The following is a 5,950-nucleotide window of genomic DNA, read 5'->3' as shown; positions in this document are numbered from 1 at the left end:
TGCTGTTCTGTTAAATTTTGCTATTCTGACTGGGGTGAGATGATATCTCATAGTTGTTTTGATTTGCATCTCTCTTAGAACTAGGGATTTTGAACATTTCTTCATGTGCCTGTTGGCCATCTGAATGTCTTCTTTGGTGAAGTAGACTACAGCTTTTTATAATCTCAACATCAAGAAGACAAAGATCCTCACCACACAGTCAACATTATGACAGATGGAGAAAACAGTGAAACTGTCAGTGATTTCATCTTGCTTGGATCAACATTCAACAGCCTTGGTACCAGCAGTAAGGAAATCAGAAGAAATTGCATTGGACAAGTCTGCTGTCAGGAATTTCTCCAAAATACGAAGTAGCAATGACATCAGTTTGAGAGTCAGATGCTCCTGATTCAGGCAATGTTCTTTTCAATCACCTGCTATGTATCAGAGAGCTGGACAATGAATAAGGATGACTGAAGAAGACTTGATGCATTTGAGTTCTGGGGCTGGAGAAGGGTCCTAAATATCCCTTGGACTGCCAAAAGAACAGGTATGTCCCGGAAATGGTGCAGCCAGAGTGCTCCGTGGAGGTAAGGATGGTAAAGCTTTGAAAAGGGATATCATGCTTGGGAAAGTGGAGGGTCAGCAAGAGAGAGGAAGATCCTCAACAAGGTGGGATGACATGGTAACTACAACAATGGGCTCCAGTATATCAAAGATGACTTAGGGTAGTACAGGATTCGGGTCACTATCGTCAGTCATACACAACTCAAAGCCACCTAATAACAACAACAACAACATACTAATGGGTCATCACCAATGATGGACAACCATATAAACTGTGGATGACATCAAGGATATGATCCATGAAGAGACCAAAAGGTCATTATAAAGACAGAGGAGAAAGAAAAACTAAAATGGATGTCAGAAATGATCTGAAAATTGTGCTAGAGAATCGAGAAGACAATACAAAGAAAAGAGATGTAAAAGAGCTAAAAGAAGATTTAAAGAGGAGCTCAAAAAGACAAAGTGAAGTAGTAAGACAATATTCAGAGAGCTAGAAGTGGAGAATTAGAAGGGAAACCTCAAGTTGCAATTCTAAGAGATGCTGAGAGCGCAAAATATTGAATGATCCAGGAAACATTAAAGGAAGATGGAGGCGCTTCAACGATTTAGACCCTCCCAGAAGAGCTGTGGGTGAGCATTAACATTACTGGTAAGTATATTCATTTTCTCCTGGACACAAGAGCCTACTATTTGGTCCTAAAAGCCTTCTTTTTTTTTTCTTTTACCTTTTTTTAAAATTTTTTTATTATTATTAAATTTTATTAGTTTTAATGAACATTTACAGGGATTTTGGGTTTTCATTCCTTCATTGCTGCACCATTCTCTCTACCCTCCTCCCCAGTTTGTTCTTCTTCCCCGCCATCCGAATGTCTGTTTTAATTGTCCAATTGTCACAGTGTTTGTCAAAGTCAGTTCCGATTAATCTCCTTTGTCAGTGTGTCCTTTGCCATTCCCTATCACTCCTCCCTGAGAGAGACTTCACCCTGAGTCATAAGGAAAAGGGGATGGCGTATTCTCTTAGCTACTTCCTGCTGAAAAGGGATGCTGTGGGTTTCAGGATGAAGATCTTCTCTCACTACTCTAAAGGGCCCCCTTGGCAGTAGGAAACACATAGACTATTATGGAGATTGATTTTGGAATTTAGATGCACTCTTATTGATTGTGCTTGGCCGTACATGTTCATATCCTTGAAGATGTATCATGGGGGTGTTGCAACCTAGAAGACACAAATTTAACTAACAAGTCATAAGTACATGAGTCAAAAATTATGGAAAAGTAAAAGAAAAGATTCTTTCATTGTTTTACAAACCCTCCCCCAGGTCCCCTCCACCATGTAGCCCTCGCTCTAGACTCCTGTGATGACAGAAATACCTAGTCACATATCTCTCCTAAAAGCCTTCTGAGGTCCCAACTCTTCTCACTATTTCTTAGTTGTTGAAATTGATGGAAAACCTCATAAGCAGTTCCTTACTTCAACTCTGCCTTGCATGGCTGTAAAACAACCCAGTGGTAGATGGAATTTGCTCCAGAACTTAAGAACAATAAATGACATAGTTGAGCCTCTACATCTTGTGGTTCCTAACCTTTATACTATAATAGACAAAGTGCTAGTCAATAAGTCTTTTATTTTAAGAACTACCTTCTCTCTGTAACTTGATTTGTGCCACTGTTAGAACCTCTACTTGGAATATTATTGCTTTTAATTTTTGACTCATGTACTTTTAACTTGTTAGTTAAATTTGTGTCTTCTAGGCTGCAACAGTTCCATGATGCATTTTCAAGGGTATGAATATGTATGGCTAAGCACAATTAATAACAATGCATCTAAATTCCAAAATCAATCTCCACAATAGTCTACGTGTTTCCTAGTGCCAAAGGGGCTCTTTAGAGTAGTGAGAGATCTTCACCCTGAAACCTACAGCATCCCTTTTCAGCAGGAAGTAGCTAAGAGAATATGCCATCCCCTTTTCCTTATGAATCAGGGTGAAGTCTCTCTCAGGGAGGAGGGATAGGGAATGGCAAAGGACCCACTGACAAAGGAGATTAATCAGAACTGGCTTCAACAAGCACTGTGGCAATGGGACAATTAAAACAGACTTTCAAGGGGGAAGAAAAAAGAGGAATGAACTGCGGGGGTAGAGAAAGTAGTGCAACAATGAATGAATGGAAATCCAAAAATCTCTGTAAATGTTCATTAATATTAATAAAATTTAATAAAAAGAAAGAAGATGGAGGATATAAACCAGTATAAAATAAAAAATTTATATTAAAAAAAAGATGAAGGAATACACATAGTCACTATACCAAAAAGAATTTGTCTACAGTGAAATCTTTCAGGAAGCATCATATGATCAAGAACGATTGGTGATGAAGGAAGAGGTTCAATTGTACTGAAGACAAAGTCCCCAGGAATTGATGTGATACAAAATAACATGTTCCAAATAACACATGCAGCCCTGGACATGCTTATCAGTCTGTGCCAGGAAATTTGTAAGACAGTTACGTAGCCAAATGACTGAAAGGGTTCCTTATCTGTTACCATTCCCAAGAAAGAATATCTCAGAATCTGGATATTATAGAACTATATAATTAATATCACATTCAAGAAAAAAATTGCTGAAGATCATCCAAAAATGGCTAGAACAAGACATACACAAAGAGCTTCCAGAAGTTCAGATCAGAGTTTGAAGAGGCCATGGCACCAAGAATATCACTGCTAATGGCAGATGGATGCTGGCTGAAACAGAGAATAACAGAAGAATATCTACTTGTGCTGTATTAACTATGCAAAAGCATTTATTTGACTGTATGGATCATAACAAATGATGGCTAACATTGAGAAGACTGGGAATCCCAAAATACTTAACTATGCTCAAGTGAAGCCTACCTAGACCAAGAGGCTGTTGTGAGAACAGAGCAAGGGGACACTTCGAGGTTTAAAATTAAGAAAGGTGTGCATCATTGTGGTATCCTCTCTCCATAGCTGATTAGTGTGTATGCTAGGCAAATCATTCGAGAAGCTAGACTCTGTGAAGAATGTGGCATCAGGATCAGGGAAGACTCATTAACAGCCTGCATTACACAGATGATACAACCTTGCTTGCTGAAAGTGAGGAAGACTTGACATTCTGGCTGCAGAAGATTGAAGTTTTCAATATAGATTAAATCTCAATATCAAGAAAACAAAAATTCTCACCACTAGATAAATAGGCAACATCATGATAGATGGAGAAAAAAATGGAAATTATTAATTATTGCATCTTACTTGGATCCACAATCAACACCGTGGGTACCACCAGTCAGGAGATCAGGGGATGTATTGCCCTGGGAAAGTCTGCATTTAGGGACCTCTCCAAATTACTGAGGAGCAGTGATATCCATTTGAGGACTAAGGTGCATCCAATTCAGGCCATGGTATTTTCAGTCATTTGCTATGCATTCGAGATCTGGGCAATAAATTAGGATAGCAAAAGAAGAATAGATTCCTTAGAACTCTGGTGGTGGAGGAGAGTACTGAATATCCCATGGACTGCCAAAATAACAAATATGACTTTGGAGAAAGTACAGCAGAATGCTCATTGGAGGCAAAGATGACAAAGCTTCATCTCACATACTTTGGCACATTGTTAGAAGCTATTCCTTGGAGAGGGACATCATGCTTAGAAATGAGGGGATCAGCAAAAGTGAGGAAGTCCCTCAACCAGATGGATTGACTGTGACTGCTGCAATGGGCTTGAATGTGGCAGAAAAGATGAAGATAGCACAGGATAGGATAGGATTCAGATCTGTTATTCATAAAGTCACTATGAGTCATGCTTGACTCAAGAGCACCTAACAAAAACATAAAAAACATTTTTTTTTTTACCGAACAGCCTTTTATTTACAAAGCACCACCCTCACATGGCCAGCTGGTGCTTCTGAGGGGGAAGGGGTAGGTATCCCCACAAACAAGGGACTACTGATGAGTGCTGTGAATCTTATTTTAGCCAATCTCCTTGGTGAGCCACAAAAACCTCACATTTGCATAATCCTGTCAAGTCAGTCACTTGGTGGGTGTTGCATAAACAAGACTAGAAAAGGCATATTATGGAATCTACTGCACTGTACAAGTTATAGAATAGATGAGAACCAGTTAACTTTACAGGGTCTTATGAGCAGGAAGTATTTAACAGTTTTGACATATCTAGGGCCATTTCTTCATTCATTGGCTACTGGAAGGCTCTTTATTTTTCTCATTGCCAGTTGGAGCTGTCTTGTAGCTGATCCTCCAGAGGATTTTCAAAGGGGGTAAGTTGCATGACAGGAGATTGCACATCTTTCTCCCAAGGAGCAATTGGTGGAGTTGAAGCACCTGCATTTGTTTTGACAGCATGATTCCCTACTCACAAAGTCACCAGAGATCTATAAAAAAGTGTAAGCATCTAAATTAATTACTGTTAAATCCTAATCAACGGGGAGGATAGAATTCTCCAAAAGAGGGAGGAATTGGGCAGCCAAAAGCAATAAATTCCAACAGTCCCTCCTTTCTAAATGCTTTTTGTTTGGGTTCTGAGACACTACATTTCCTCCTTCTTGTTCTTCATTCTTGTCTGTCTGCTTGTTGTTGTATACCGTAGAGTTGGAACACTACATTACATGGTTTAAAATCAAGAATGGAGTGCATCAGTGTTATATCCTTTCTTCATATATTCAGTCTGTATCCTGAGCAAATGATTCGAGAAGCTGGCTCTGTGAGGAGGAATGTGACATCAGAATAGGAGGAAGCCTCATCAATTACCATCGGTATGCCGATGACATAATCCGGCTTGCTGAAAGTGAGGAGGACTTGAAACACTTGCTGTAGAAGATCAAAAAACACAGCCTTCAATATGGATTGCATCTCAACATCAAGACAACAAAAATTCTTACCACTGGACCTTAGTCCTCAAACTGACATCATCACTTCTCAGTAATTTAGAGAGGTCTCCAACTGCACACTTTCCCAGTGGAGTACATCTCCTGATCTCCTGACTGCTGATGCCCAGGGTGTTGTTTACGGATCCAAGTAGGATGAAATAGTTCATAATCATTTCTCCATTTATCATGATGTTGCCTATCTTCCCTTTGTTTTGGGTTCTTGATGTTTTAATACCACTTCCAGTGTCTATTCTGACATTTATTTTGGTCTTTTCTTTCTTCTCTGTCCTGTGTGACCTTGATTTTTTCTGTATGTTGAAAAAAATCATTCCATAGAAGAATGTGGCAGGAGGATTAGAGGAAGATTCATCAACAACTTGTTACTATGCAGGACATGTACTTAATTCTTTTTTTTTTTAATTTAGGTTATTTATTTTTCATTTCAATGAACATCTACAGAGATTTAGGGATTCCATTCATTCATTGTTGCACCCTTCTCCCCGCAGAA

The sequence above is a fragment of the Elephantulus edwardii genome, unplaced genomic scaffold, assembly GCF_000299155.1.
Source record: "Elephantulus edwardii isolate Elephantulus edwardi_28Jun2011 unplaced genomic scaffold, EleEdw1.0 scaffold00243, whole genome shotgun sequence".
In the NCBI taxonomy this organism is placed as follows: domain Eukaryota; kingdom Metazoa; phylum Chordata; class Mammalia; order Macroscelidea; family Macroscelididae; genus Elephantulus; species Elephantulus edwardii.
Note: the sequence above shows the minus strand (reverse complement) of the source record.